This window comes from Schistocerca piceifrons, chromosome X (assembly GCF_021461385.2).
Source record: "Schistocerca piceifrons isolate TAMUIC-IGC-003096 chromosome X, iqSchPice1.1, whole genome shotgun sequence".
Taxonomy (NCBI): domain Eukaryota; kingdom Metazoa; phylum Arthropoda; class Insecta; order Orthoptera; family Acrididae; genus Schistocerca; species Schistocerca piceifrons.
The window spans coordinates 605,105,755-605,121,710 of NC_060149.1; positions in this window are offsets into that span (position 1 = coordinate 605,105,755).

The following is a 15,956-nucleotide window of genomic DNA, read 5'->3' on the forward strand; positions in this document are numbered from 1 at the left end:
GTCAGTCGTGATTATAAACCCGTTTGAAAAAAATATGAGAACTACAATATAGGGGGGGGGGGGGTTGAGTAACTTCTCTTTTAACAATTGGAACGCATCTTCCTACCATGCGCTGCCTTCATACCTAACACCTTTCTCCAACAAGACATGTAGTGGTTTTGCCACTTAGGTTGGTTGGTTCATTCGGGAGAGGGGAGCAAATAGTGAGGTCATCGATCCTATCGGATTGGGAATGGAAGTCGACCGTGTCCTATCAAAGGAACGATTCCGGCATTTCCGTGAACTGATTTAGGGAAATCATGAAAAACTGAAATCGATATGTCCTGACGCGGATTTGAACCGTCATCCTCCCGAATGCGAGACGAGTGTACTAACCACTGCCCCACCTCGTTCAGTGTTTTCCCACTTAGAAAGCGCCTGTAGTACCCAATTAAACCGCCTCTGTTGCGTTTTTCTGGGGATACTACGCCACTGCTTTTAATTACTTTGGCTCTGGCTTTAAGCCACCCTCGGCTAACACATGCCCCAGATATGTCATCTCTTTCCCTAAAAATTTAGTTGTAACTTCAAACTGTGTTGCCCTATCCTCTCGATAGCCTGGTCCAAGTGGGCTATGTTCTTCCACAACTGGACCAAAAATTACTACAGCGTCTAAATGTTGTTGTGGTCTTCAGTCCTGAGACTGGTTTCATGCAGCTCTCCTTGCTACTCTATCCTGTGCAAGCTTCTTCGTCTCCCAGTACTTACTGCAACCTACATCCTTCTGAATCTGCTTAGTGTATTCATCTCTTGGTCTCCCTCTACGATTTATACCCTCCACGCTGCCCTCCAATACTAAATTTGTGATCCCTTGATGTCTCAGAACATGTCCTACAAACCGGTCTCTTCTTCTTGTTAAGTTGTGCGACAAGGTCCACTTCTCCCCAATTTTATTCAATACCTTCTCATTAGTTATGTGACCTACCCATCTAATCTTCAGCATTCTTCCGTAGCACTACATTTCGAAAGCTTCTATTCTCTTCCTGTCCAAACTATTTATCGTCCATGTTTCACTTCCATACATGGCTACACTCCATACAAATACTTTCAGAAACGACTTCCTGACACATAAATCTATACTCGTTGTTGACAAATTTCTCTTCTTCACAAACGTTTTCCTTGCCATTACCAGTCTACATTTTATATCCTCTCTACTTCGACCATCATCAGTTATTTTGCTCCCCAAATAGCAAAACTCCTTTACTACATTAAGTGTCTCATTTCCTAATCTAATTCCCTCAGCATCACTCGACTTAATTCGACTACATTCCATTATCCTCGTTTTTATTTCGTTGATGTTCATCTTATATCCTCCTTTTAAGACACTGTCCATTCCGTTCAACTGCTCTTCCAAGTCCTTTGCTGTCTCTGACAGAATTACAATGTCATCGGCGAACCTCAACGTTTTTATTTCTTCTCCATGGATTTTAATACCTACTCCGAATTTTTTTTTTCCTTTACCGCTTGCTCAATATACAGATTGAGTAACTCCCTTCCTTACCGCTGCTTCCCCTTCATGCCCCTCGACTCTCATAACTGCCATCTGGTTTCTGTACAAATTGTAAACAGCCTTTCGCTCCCTGTGCTTTACCCCTGCCAACATTAGAATTTGAAAGAGAGTATTCCAGTCAACATTGTCAAAAGCTTTCTCTAAGTCTACAAATGCTAGGAACGTAGGTTTGCCTTTCCTTAATCTTTCTTCCAAGATAAGTCGGAGGGTCAGTATTGCCTCACGTGTTCTACTATTTCTACGGAATCCAAACTGATCTTCCCCGAGGTCGGCTTCTACCAGTTTTCCATTCGTCTGCAAGGAATTCTTTCTTCTGCTCTTTTTGCTCCGTTTTTCCCATTGAAGCACAAGTGTTGCTCTTCGTAAGAATCTTAAGGCCGTCAGCCCAGTCTTGACGTTAGGCTGAGAATGTACGAAGTACCGACCCAGCTCAAATACTGTTAAGGATTTCCCACATCTGGCACCAGAAAATATTTATCTATGTCGTGTCCTAATAGAAGACAGAGCGAAAACAGACATGGAATGGGCGCCTTACAGGCGCCTTACAGGCTTCAGCCAATCTGAGATGTGGCTGCGCACCTCCAGGGAGCCTCTGTCTAACCACCTCAGATTTCTTCTGGACTTTACATTAACAGACTTCAAATTTGCTACCAACAGCGCTCAGCTGAAAGCTAAACGTTACGGCCATTCCTACTATGGCCAGAAGTGACGGAGTTTGACGTCACTTGGCTCTCCCCTTCTCCTATTCGGTGGGTGGGGCTGTTTCTGAACTTAATATCAACAAACATCAGGTTTGGGTTCAAATGGCTCTAAGCACTGTGGGACTTAACTTCTGAGGTCATCAGTCCCCTAGAACTTAGAACTACTTAAACCTAACTAACCTAAGGACATCACACACATCCATGCCCGAGGCAGGTTTCGAACCTGCGACCGTAGCGGTCACGCGGTTCCAGACTGAAGGGTCTAGAACCGCACGGCCACACCGGCCGGCCCCAGGTTTGGGAACAGCAGCGTTCATCGGAAAGCTAAACGTCACTCCCATTCTTCTGATGGCCAGCAACAACAGTGTTTTGAGTCACTTGGCCTCTCCCATAGGCCTTTCGTGAGTGGGGATCGCTGGTGTAGCGCTCTGACCTGTATAGTCCCACTGACGTTGCCGTTCCCAGGGGTAAGTATCAAGCTTGCTGCGTCGGCTAGGACGTGTCTTTTTTTGACAATCTTCTACTGTGATGACTTACAATAGCGTCTATGCGGTGTATGGAGTTACCTGTCGGTTCTGTGAATGGAAACTTCTCCCCTGGGACAGCTGCTCAGAGCGTCTACAGTTCACAGGGCTCTAACATTACTGTTTACTTTCTGTAACCTAATCGCTACCACTTTCGCCTGCTCCCTGTATTGTGTTTCTAATTACCTATTTTGGAGGCTTTCCGCTGCCATAAGCTTAACAATGTACAAGTCACTACATCTTCAATATGTGACTCAGCTATGTCTTGGATTTGCCACTCAAAGACCTCAAATCACGAAGGTTTCAAAACAACATTTCCAGCAACCGATTGGTTCAAATGGTTCAAATGGCTCTGAGCACTATGGGACTTAACATCTGTGGTCATCAGTCCCGTAGAACTTACAACTACTTAAACCTAACTAACCTAAGGACATCACACACATCCACGCCCGAGGCAGGATTCGAACCTGCGACCGTAGCGGTCACGCGGTTCCAGACTGAAGCGCCTAGAACCACACGGCCACACCAGCCGGCCCCGACTGGTTCCAATTACACTCATTGTTGACAAAATACGGATTTGGATGTGACATTCGTCGCAATAAGAGCAATCAGTGACAGCGTAATGTACAGTCTAAGGCGTTATTTCTGGCTTTTCAGCGAGCATTAATCTAATCAAAAGAAGAGAATGAATCCCTATAGTTCTTGAGGCATTTAATACCCCTGAGGGCGCTTTATTAGGTTTGAAAGGACCTCGCTAAATGGAAGCAATAACAGCATTCCGGGGCAGATTTCCCAGATATTGCAGAGGTATTCGCACAACGAGAGACAATTTATACTTGCACAGTAGCATTCTGTATCGAAATGACCACATGCTTCACCGACAATGAGCACCGTGCATACCTGTAGACAGCGTCAAGTTGGGCAGAATGAGAGATAAGAATGTACATTCCTAATGGGAATGAATGAAACGAAGATATCATGCTCTCTACTACGCAACCGCGAAGTATCAGGGATGCAACTCTGATTAAGGCTAATCCATATGTCATGAACTCTCGTTAGAAACTATCGACAATAGCGGATGAAAGTTGCATAAGATTTCTGTAACGCTAGTCACGTTGCAGCCCTCATTCTGTGGCAGAAGGAAGAAAGTCGAGTTGCAAGGCCTCATTACGCTAATATATGTGACAATAAAGTTAAGGTTATTACTTTTGTAATCTGCTGGTTGTCGATCGATGCCATAGCGGAAGTGACGTCTTTACGTAATTAACTACAATACTTGATTAATTGGACTGTGGAAGCATTCCGAAAATAGTTTAGGAATCGGTTAAGTGGGACTATGCAGAAGATAGACACAAGGAAGGCAATATCAACGTGCACCATAGACATTATGGGGATGCTGCGGCATCGAAAATAAGTGTGAAGTATGGTCAGTTTAATTCTGATAACAAGTATCATTCATTTAGAAACCTAAAATTGGAGGAGTAGTGAACACATGCAGAGAAAGAGAGAGGAGAGTGGCCGATAGGAGAGGATTTGCATGGAATAAACGGCGTAATTCATGTTTTATGTGACATACAAATTATGCTTGACGTTAATGACGAAGCGCCGGTGCTGCCCGACAGCACAAGCGTTAATGAATGAGTTGGCTCAAAATAACGAAAACACACCCACAGTTGCGACAAATAATACTCGTGTAATAAAAAAGTTGACGGAGAGAGAGAAATTTAAACAGGGCAAAAAAAAAAAAATGTAGCCGACTAAAAATATAGCAATCAAATTAATGAGAGAACGGATTGCACAAATCAGCCATACGCTGTACGCCGATGTAGAAAACGGATTTATGCAGGAGCAACGACGTCAGTGTTGAAATAATACTACGAAGATTTCAGTTTCTCCCACGTGAAAGTGGCTTTTTCAGAGTCTAAATGGAGTTGAACTGAGATAGTTCGGGATCAAACCGATATCTAGGAAGTCCTGTTGGTTAGAGACTGTTAACTGCGACAGTAGTTAATTATTATCACATATTTATAATTCCTCTAGTAGTAATATGTTTCTGTGTTCAGACAGCAGTATTTTGTGTGGTGCATAGCTAGTAATTATTTTATAGGTGTTCATTAATTCAGTGTGTATATCCACACAGATCCGGGGAGGTAAAGAATCTACGAGTAGTTCTATATGCGTGCTGATTAGGATTAGAAGGGATTCAGAGCCAGGTGAGACACGAATATTTAAAGAACTTGCTAGTCAGAGCGGCTATTTGTGTATGTACATTTTATGTATGTACATTTTATACAGTGAGGTTCCATTATCTGTATTTCTTGAAAAACTGCGACATTTCTCTTACAGCTGGTATGACATTAACTTTGTAAAACGCAGGTTAGTTTAAAGAGCAGTAGTGAGTGAGTTACAGTGTTACCATTGGGTAAGATATGGAGAATTGTTATAAGTGATTATGTTGTCACGCTAGTGCTTTATCTTAGGATTAGTGGTGAGGAAGCGCGCTGTCTCGTCGAGTACGTTCATCCAAGACATACTGACCCATCCCAGGCCTTGTTGTCTGGGGTGCGATAAGCTACGACTTTCGTTCATCTCTGGTTTTTCTGGAGTGGACGCTGACCAACGCTCGGGTACGTCAGAATGTTATTAAACCCGTTATTTTGCCGTTTTTGCATCAGCAAGATGATGTGTTGTTGCAACAGGATTATGCTCGCCAACGTACTGCCAGTGAACGTCAATGTGCTCTGCAAGACGTGCAATAACTTTCCAGGCCACCACGATCTCCAGACTTGTCTCCAATTGAGCACGCATGGCATATGATGGGACGAGAAGTGACTCATGCGACTCGTCAAGCAACAGGTATTGCAGAGCTATGAGAATAGGTCGAGATGGCGTGTCATAACGTCTCCTAGGACAGTATTGGCCATCTGTACGATTGACTGAATGCTTGAGTAAGCGCCCGCATTGCCACCCGTGGAGGATACACCACGTGTTAATATGGCTGTTTCAGCTTAATATATATTTTCACATAATATATATTTTTCCCTACCCCCGTGAACCATGGACCTTGCCGTTGGTGGGGAGGCTTGCGTGCCTCAGCGATACAGATGGCCGTACCGTAGGTGCAACCACAACGGACGGGTATCTGTAGAGAGGCCAGACAAACGTGTGGTTCCTGAAGAGGGGCAGCAGCCTTTTCAGTAGTTGCAGGGGCAACAGTCTGGATGATTGACTGATCTGGCCTTGCAACACTAACCAAATCGGCCTTGCTGTCCTGGTACTGCGAACGGCTGAATGCAAGGGGAAACTACAGCCGTAATTTTTTCCCGAGGGCATGCAGCATTACTGTATGGTTAAATGATGATGGCGTCTTCATTCAAGAGGACGTCGTTATCAGGAGAAAGAAAACTGGCGTTCTACGGATCGGAGCATGGAATGTCAGATCCCTTAATCGGGCAGGTAGGTTAGAAAATTTAAAAGGGGAAATGGATAGGTTGAAGTTAGATATAGTGGGAATTAGTTGAAGTTCGGTGGCAGGAGGAACAAGACATTTGGTCAGGTGAATCCAGGGTTATAAATACAAAATCAAAGAGGGGTAATGCACGAGTAGGTTTAATAGTGAATAAAAAAATAGGAATGCGAGTAAGCTACTACCGACAGCATAGTGAACACATTATTGTGGCCAAGATAGACACGAAGCCCATGCCTACTACAGTAGTACAAGTTTATATGCCAACCAGCTCTGCTGATGACGAAGAAATTGATGAAATGTATGATGAGACAAAAGAAATTATTCAGATAGTGAAGGGAGACGAAAATTTAATAGTCATGGATGACTGGAATTCGAGAGTAGGAAAAGTGAGAGAAGGAAACATAGTAGGTGAATATGGACTGGTGGAGAGGAATGAAAGAGGAAGCCGTCTGGTAGAATTTTGCACAGAGCATAACTTAATCATAGCTAACAGTTGGTTCAAGAATCATAAAAGAATGTTGTATACATGGAAGAAGCCTGGAGATACCTTAAGGTCTCAGATAGATTATATAATGCTAAGACAGAGATTGAGGAACCAGGTTTTAAATTGTAAGACATTTCAGGGACAGACCACAATCTATTCGTTATGAGCTGTAGATTAAAACTGAAGAAACTGCAGAAAGGTGGGAATTTAAGGAGGCGGGACCTGGATAAACTGACTAAACCAGGGGTTGTACAGAGTTTCAGGGAGAGCATAAGGGAACAATTGACAGGAATGGGGGAAAGAAATACAGTAGAAGAAGAGTAGGTAGCTCTCAGGGATGAAGTAGTGAAGGTAGCAGAGGATCAAGTAGGTAAAAAGACGAGGGCTAGTAGAAATCCTTGGGTAACAGAAGAAATATTGGATTTAATTGATGAAAGGAGAAAATATAAAAACGCAGTAAACGAAGCAGGCAAAAGGGAATACTAACGTCTCAAAAATGACATCGAGAGGAAGTGCAAAATGGCTAAGCAGGGATGGCTAGAGGACAAATGTAAGGATGTAGAGGTTTATCTCATTAGGAGTAACATAGATACTGCCTACAGGAAAATTAAAGAGACGTTTGGAGAAAAGAGAGCCACTTGTGTGAATATCAAGAGCTCAGATGGAAACCCAGTTCTAAGCAAAGAAGGGAAAGCAGAAAGGTGGAAGGAGTATATAGAGGTTCTATACAAGGGCGATGTACTTGAGGACAATATTATGGAAATGGAACAGGATGTACATGAAGATGAAATGGAAGATATGATACTGCGTGAAGAGTTTGACAGAGCACTGTAAGACCTGAGTCGAAAGAATTCTAAAGGAGGCAAGGTTAAAATACAGGGAGCGAAAGGCTATTTGCAATTTGTACAGAAACAAGATGGCAGTTATACGAGTCGGAGGCATGAAAGGGAAGCAGCGGTTGGGAAGGGAGTGAGAAAGGGTTGTAGCCTGTCCCCGATGTTATTCAATCTGTATATTGAGCAAGCAGTAAAGGAAACAAAAGAAAAATTCGGAGTAGGTATTAAAGTCCATGGAGAAGAAATAAAAACGTTGAGGTTCGCCGATGACATTGTAATTCTGTCAGAGACAGCAAAGGACTTGGAAGAGCAGTTGAACGGAATGGACAGTGTCTTGAAAGGAGGATATAAGATGAACATCAACAAAAGCAAAACGAGGATAATGGAATGTAGTCGAATTAAGTCGGGTGATGCTGAGGGAATTAGATTAGGAAATGAGACGCTTAAAGTAGTAAAGGAGTTTTGCTATTTGGGGAGCAAAATAACTGATGATGGTCAAAGTAGAGAGGATATAAAATGTAGACTGGCAATGGCAAGGAAAGCGTTTGTGAAGAAGAGAAATTTGTTAACATCAAATATAGATTTAAGTATCAGGAAGTCGTTTCTGAAAGTATTTGTATGGAGTGTAGCCATGTATGGAAGTGAAACATGGACGATAAATAGTTTGGACAAGAAGAGAATAGAAGCTTTAGAAATGTGGTGCTACAGAAGAATGCAAAGATTAGATGGGTAGATCACATAACTAATGAGGAGGTATTGAATAGAATTGGGGAGAAGAGGAGTTTGTGACGCAACTTGACTAGAAGAAGGGACCGGTTGGTAGGACATGTTCTGAGGCATCAAGGGATCACAAATTTAGCATTGGATGGCAGAGTGGAGGGTAAAAATCGTAGAAGGAGGCCAAGAGATGAATACACTATGCAGATTCAGAAGGATGTAGGATGCAGTAACTACTGGGAGATGAAGAAGCTTGCACAGGATAGAGTAGCATGGAGAGCTGCATGAAACCAGTCTCAGGACTGAAGGCAACAGCAACAACAACATATAATTTACACATACCCGGTACCTCGGAACCGATTGTGATATTGATGTGTAAATGTAATCACTTCATATTCTTCATATTTGATAGTGAAGAATAAATATGAGAACAGTCGAAACCTCTAAAAGGATGTAGGAATTTTTTTTCCAGCAGTGTATATAAATAAAAGTTGTAGTTTGCGGTTGTTATGAAAAAAGTCCTTCTTAGATTAACTTGAGATTTTTACACGGTACTCTAATAAACGCTTTGAAAAACGTAGGCTACATATTTCTTCTCGTTTATCGTATATAATTGTACACTACTGGCCATTAAAATTGTTACACCACGAAGATGATGTGCTGCAGACGCGAAATTTAACCGACAGGAAGAAGATGCTGTGATATGCAAATGATTAGCTTTTCAGAGCATGCACACAAGGTTGGCGCCGGTGGTGACACGTACAACGTGCTGACATGAGGAATGTTTCCAACCGATTTCTCATACACAAACAGCGGTTGACCGGCGTTGCCTGGTAAAACGTTGTTGTGATGCCTCGTGTAAGGAGGAGAAATGCGTACCGTCGCGTTTTCGACTTTGATAAAGGTTGGATTGTAGGCTATCGCAATTGCGGTTTGTCGGATCGCGACATTGCTGTTCACGTTGGTCGAGATCCAATGACTGTTAGCAGAATATGGAATCGGTGGTTTCAGGAGGGTAATACGGAACGCCGTGCTGGATCTCAACACCCTCGTATCACTAGCAGTCGAGATGAGAGGCATGTTACCGCATGGCTGCAACGGATCGTGCAGCCACGTCTCGATCCCTGAGTCAACAGATGGGAACGTTTGTAAGACAACAACCATCTGCACGAAGAGTTCCACGACGTTTGCAGCAGCATGGACTATCAGCTCGGAGACCATGGCTGCGGTTACCCTTGACGCTGCATCACGGACAGGAGCGCCTGCAATGGTGTACTCAACGGCGAACCTGGGTTCACGAATGGCAATACGTGATTTTTAAAGATGAATCCAGGTTCTGTTTACAGCACCATGATGGTCGCATTCGTGTTTGGCGACATCGCGGTGAACGCACATTGGAAGCGTGTATTCGTCATCGCCATACTGATGTATCACCCGGCGTGATGGTATGGGGTACCATTGGTTACACGTCTCGGTCACCTCTTGTTCGCATTGACGGCACTTTGAACAGTGGACGTTACATTTCAGATGTGTTACGACCCTTAATTCGATCCCTGCGAAACCCTACATTTCAGCAGGATAATGCACGACCGCGTGTTGTAGGTCCTGTGCGGGCGTTTCTGGGTACAGATAATGTTCGATGCTGACCTGGCCAGCACATTCTCCAGATCTCTCACCAACTGAAAACGTCTGGTCAATGGTGGCCGAGCAACTGGCTCGTCACAATACGCAAGTCACTACTCTTGAAGAACTGTGGTATCGTGTTGAAGCTGCATGGGCAGCTGTACCTGTACACGCCATCCAATCTCTGTTTGACTCAATGCCCAGGCGTATCAAGGCCGTTATTACGGCCAGAGGTGGTTGTTCTGGGTGCTGATTTCTCAGGATCTATGCACGCAAATTGCGTGAAAATGTAATCACATGTCAGTTCTAGTATAATATATATGTCCAATGAATACCCGTTTATCATCTGCATTTCTTCTTGGTGTAGCAATTTTAATGGCCGGTAGTGTATATATACTACAAAAAAAGGAAAGGCCTTTAGCAAATGTCTCGGAAAGTTCTTTATAGACTTACTGCCAATTTTTAAACGCTACCCTAATAAAATTTTGGACAGACGTAGCTACATATTTTTAAATGTATACGGTATATACTGTATATGATATGAAATTAACTCGTAGTTCAACGCTGTTACTAAGAATTCTGAAATGTTCGTCACCAGTTTTCTCCGAATATTTACACGATACTATAATAAACGTTCGGACGGACATAGGCATAAATTTTTAAGTATATGTGGTACATAAGTATATACACACTATATAACTGGGTAGTGTTGTTAACAAACAACTCGAAGAGTTATTGATGAAATTACTTATTGTTGTTACACTGTACTCTGCTAACATTCAAATGAATAAAGGCTGTATATTTTTAAGTAGTGAAGTACAGATCTTATAACATTGAAGGCGTAAAAGAAAATGGTATTGTGTACCAAAAAATGTGAGGTTGTGTATTCTTTTTCGCAGCCAGTTTTCACTTTGATATCAGGACATACAAACCACTAGACAGATTGTTTCTTCCATCAGCTGTATGTCCTGCATTCCTTATATTAATGATCCTAACTGATTTACCCGTTTATATTACGTTACCTAATTTCCCAATAAATTTTTCGTTTGCGATAACAGTAAACAAATCTGGAGATCTAGAGAGAGAGAGAGAGAGAGAGAGAGAGTGAGAGAGAGGAACAGAAGACGGAAGAGAGGGGGAGGGGATAAAATGGACAGAGAGAGGGTGATTGACGAGATGGATAGACAGAGGGGTGAGGAGGATACTGAGAGAGTTTGGGGGAGGGAGAGGTGGACAGTATAGGGGGGAGGAGGAGGATATGGATTAAGAGAGGGGGAAGAGGAGGACATGGATAAAGAGATGGGGAGGGAGAGATGTACAGAGACAGGAGGAGAAGAAGATTAGGTAGACTATACATTTCCCATTAATAAATTGTAAAACATTGTCAGGTTCTCTATTATTATACATACCTACGTATACGTGAACTTAGGCTGTAATTTTTTTTCTACTAGTAACCTACGTACCATACTTATCGTTGTACATATGGTACGCAATGAATGCAAATGCAATGTCGCTATGACGCAAGAAGGATACCTATTCCCCTCAGTCTGCATCAGATATGTGTATTATAATTTTGAACTCGCGTTTTTGATGGGTTTTTTTCAGTACTGTAAAATAAATTGTTTTCATAAATGTATTGAGTATTGTATTTCTGATGAGAGGTTGAACTATTGTCCTATTTGACGCCATACTTTAGGAACAATCATCTCGTTTGTTATAATAAGTAAAGAAACACCGCCTGGATCACCCATTTTTCTTCCCAGCAACCTGTTTAAATATGCGCTGCAGATCATCATTACGTCCATGTTGTAACAAGAGAAAAGGAAATTTTCAGCAGTCAACTTAGTGCCTCGATAGTAATCGTGCTTGGCGTCACAACACCTAATATGTTGCATCATGTGACGACACATAATGTATTGTTAAAATACCAAAGTGTCGCAAATATAGAGGCGTTATATGGTAATATACGTTTTGCTGCCCATCAAATAAAACCGATAAGTGAAAAGGTGAAAAATGTGTTCAGTAACTCCGTGAGAAATATGATGTAACATTGACTTTGTGTTGGTACCAAGTTTGACGATTTACAGCTGCAAGCGGGTAAGATTACATAAATCATAAATTTAACCTAAATGAAAACGATTATTTCTGAAATACTGTTGTATGGAAAACGGTTTTGATGCCATAAAACTGAGTATGTATTGAAAGTCCAAACACATGAAAAAATATTCTAAATTATTGTTGAAAGTTACAACCCGCGCATGACTTCCTTCGTTTAAGAACTTGGTTGTTAAGCCGTAATATGTGCATGCAGAATGGATTGTATTAGTTTGATCACGTGGAGAGCTGTTTAAGAGTATTAAATGCTAGCGATACGGAAGTGTTATATTAAAGCAGAGGGGAAAACATGTTGTCACCTAAATACTGTCAAATGAAGATATTAGCAAATTATCAAAGGACCCTAAAAGCAATGTTATTTTGTAGGTCTTAAGAAATAGAACTGTTGTGTACGTAGTTCCACGTAGTCAGTGCGTACACAACTTTCCCAGTAGAGCGCGCCCCGCTAAGCACAACAGTGCAGGCGCAGTGCTAGTCCGTCTCCGCACTACGAGATGGCGCTGTCTTAAAGACGGGCCAAATTCTGCTTCCGCCGATCTGCGTAATGTAATGCAGACAATGAGATTGCTGCTAACGTAGAACCTTTTATCCTCGCCGATCACACTCCCGCAGTGATAACTGAACGCGCGAGGTATTATAACGAGTGTACAGAACTCCGATTAGTCAGTCTGCATAGTCTGCATTAGTCTGCACCTAATAAGATTACCGTATTCCTGTACATAGGCATGAAGATAAATGTATAGACACTTTGTCAAGTATCAGAGATATGTGAGAATAAGATTAACGTACCAAGACCAAAGGAACTTCAGATCGTCAATTGTAAATAGCATCCAGAATGAAGTTAAGTAAGGTTTATGATTGTTATTATTTTAATAAATGTGTGTGAAACTTAATCAAGTTCTGTTTAAAGTTGGTCACCGTCAATCTGCTACTCTAAGCGTGCAAGTGGCATTTCTATCGTCTGACCTAATGGCAGAAGATAAACACGCCACGATAAGACCACGAGACATATTGCTGACACTCGCCTACTTCACTAGAGCGACAAGTCAAATAATCTGATGGTGTGTGTACCGAAGGTCTTACAGCACGCACACCACAAGAACCAATGTGTAAAACAGTTTTAGAGCACTGGGTTTGACAGGTGGGGATCTAATGCTAACTACTATCGGTCTGTTTATAGTTTTAATTATTTAAAGTGGACATCGAGACACTGTTGTGTATGAGGTTGTATCTCGTATGCAGCAAATGGCTGACCTTATTACATTATTTTATGTATGTGTTTTAAGTTTCGATGGCCATTTGTAGTATTTCCCCTACACATACGAAAAACAAATTGATTGGATAATACCACTTTTGTGTTTTTTTCTGTATTGCACTACTGCAGTGTGGGGGCACCGAAAATGACGTTAGGATGTCCACATGTTGTCCTTGTCAAGCGCGTCCACATCGTTCCATTCCGCAGGGTTTCATAATCACTTCACTGAGGCTCCACATAAAGGAAGAATGAGCGCCAACACGGAGACTCCTTTTTTTCTAAAAATCGTGCTGTGATTACTGTATGTGTTAACATGTACTTCTTCAATCAAGCAGCTAGCATTTTTCAAATACTATCTCATTCATTATTACACCGAATTCCGTGAACACAACTGTCTGTTGCAGTTACACGGTATTGTCTATTCAGCGATTTGTTCTTCAGTAGTATTCAGGTATGTTAGGCTTCAGACGCTGATCACACACAAACGCAAAGACTTACAGATTAAAGGATCTTCATGGACTTCATGCATTGCTGAATAGATACGTCCCGAAGTCTTAAGATAATTTTTTTATATCGTTTTAGCCGCTCGAGCTAGAATACAAGTACCTCCAATGTTAGACAATACTGGATCCAGAAGTTTATATGTAAACAACAACAGGAAATTCTTATTGCAGAGCAGAACAACAAACCACGAAGTAGTTTAACGAGTACTAATTTTGTTATATACTCTTTTACAGTCTATGGCGTAAGAGAAAACATGAATTGCTTCCACCACATTGTATTTGTTTTATTTGTAGACCACTATCACTGATAATTTCATGAAAATCTTGAAGATGCACAAATTTTTCAGTTTCCGATTCCTATACGGTTGAAATCAGTTTTATTTACGAATGCCGCGTTATGCACGCATTACTTACTACGTTTACAGCTCCTTCTTATATGTTTTGAAGGAACAAGATGTTTCATCTCGTTGCCAGCAGACTATCCATCTTTCAGTACAAGAGAAATTTTCGTTTCATTTTCACTATTGCTTTTCCCTATTTTAGAACATCACTTTCCCTGTAAATGCAATTTGTATTCCTGGGCACCTCACATTAAATTCACAGAACTTTACATTTAGTTAGCCAGCAGTCTATTTTGCACCAGGCGAACATCGTCTGCAAGTCTCTCACTGAAACATAACAAGTGTCTATGTCACCTTTATGTACACCTATATGTGGAATCGATACTATTTACTGGATATCGCAGAAGTTCTAGGAGACTTTTCGCTGGTGGTTTTGTATACAGAGAAGCCGTACTGTTAGAAAATTGTAGGGAAATACAGGAGGACCTACAGAGGATCGACTATGGTGCATGGATTGGTAGATACAAATGCGAGATGTGGGAAAACCATCTCACTCTACATACTTCGCGTAGGAACCTACAATATAATTGGTATGAGTATGATTAGCTATATTGACAGTTTATCGATGTGCCAATTACCTATTAGAAAACGGTGACACACTAGTGTATTTTTTCGAATTTCAAAAGATGGTACTTGTCAAATAGTTTCAGCTGTATGCTGTGACATGTGCTAAGAAACACACTATATTCTGTTCTTCGCTACAGAAAGAGTCATACCAACAACTGGTGTAGCAAATGAGTAGGAGTCAGTAAATAAGGTAGAATCCTACAAACGTTTTGGTGTACATATTGATGAAAACATGAACTGGAATAAGTGTACTAGCGAACTTCTCAGACAACTGAGTTCAGCTATTTACTTCTTACCATTACTAATCTTGGAGACAAACGTGTCATCCTCCTGTCATATTCTGCATATTTCCACTCAATAATGCCTTACGGAATAATTTTCTGTGGCAGTTCATTACTTAGAAAGAAGACATTGGTTGCTCAGAAGCGAGCACTGAGAATAATACGTGATGTTTATCCACGTACGACAATGTAGATACCTCTTCAAGGAGCTAGGCAATTTATCTGCTTCGTCACAATACATATATTTGGAAATGAAATTTGTCATAAATAATCCATTACAATTTGAGAATAACAATGATGTCAATACCTACACCGTCAGAGGGAAAAGTGACCTTTTTATTAGTCATTGTTAAATCTGTCATTTACTCAGAATGCAGCAACAAAAATTGTTGATCATAGTTTTAAATTTAAAATTATTTCTCTTGGACAACTCTTTCCATTTCATTGACGAATTTCTACTAAAAAACTGGTAGTCAGTTTGAAAAAATTAAGTGTTGTTCCATGAGTAGGACTAAAGATAAGGGTGTGTTCTTTAATGTTAATATTAATCATGTGTACATATCCTGGAAACTGATTCTTCCACATCATTCCGATAAGATAATCGTTGAAATGATCTATGCATCATGTAACTAACTAATTAACTAAGCACTTCAAGCATTTGGTTAAAGTACGTATAAGGAAGAAATTGTCAATAAAATATGATTAATGAAATATCAAATATACATACGATCTGCCACGTAATATACTTGAAAAACTGCATAGTTGTGAGCGAGAGATAGCATTATACCAAGTAAACAAATTTTATTTATCTTCAAAGAAGAGTATGACAACAGTGATACAACAGCCATGTAATTAAATTAATCATGAACGTAAGCAACGAAAATCATCAAGTTTGTCGTATAGTTTAAAATGTAGTCAGTGTAGTAGATAC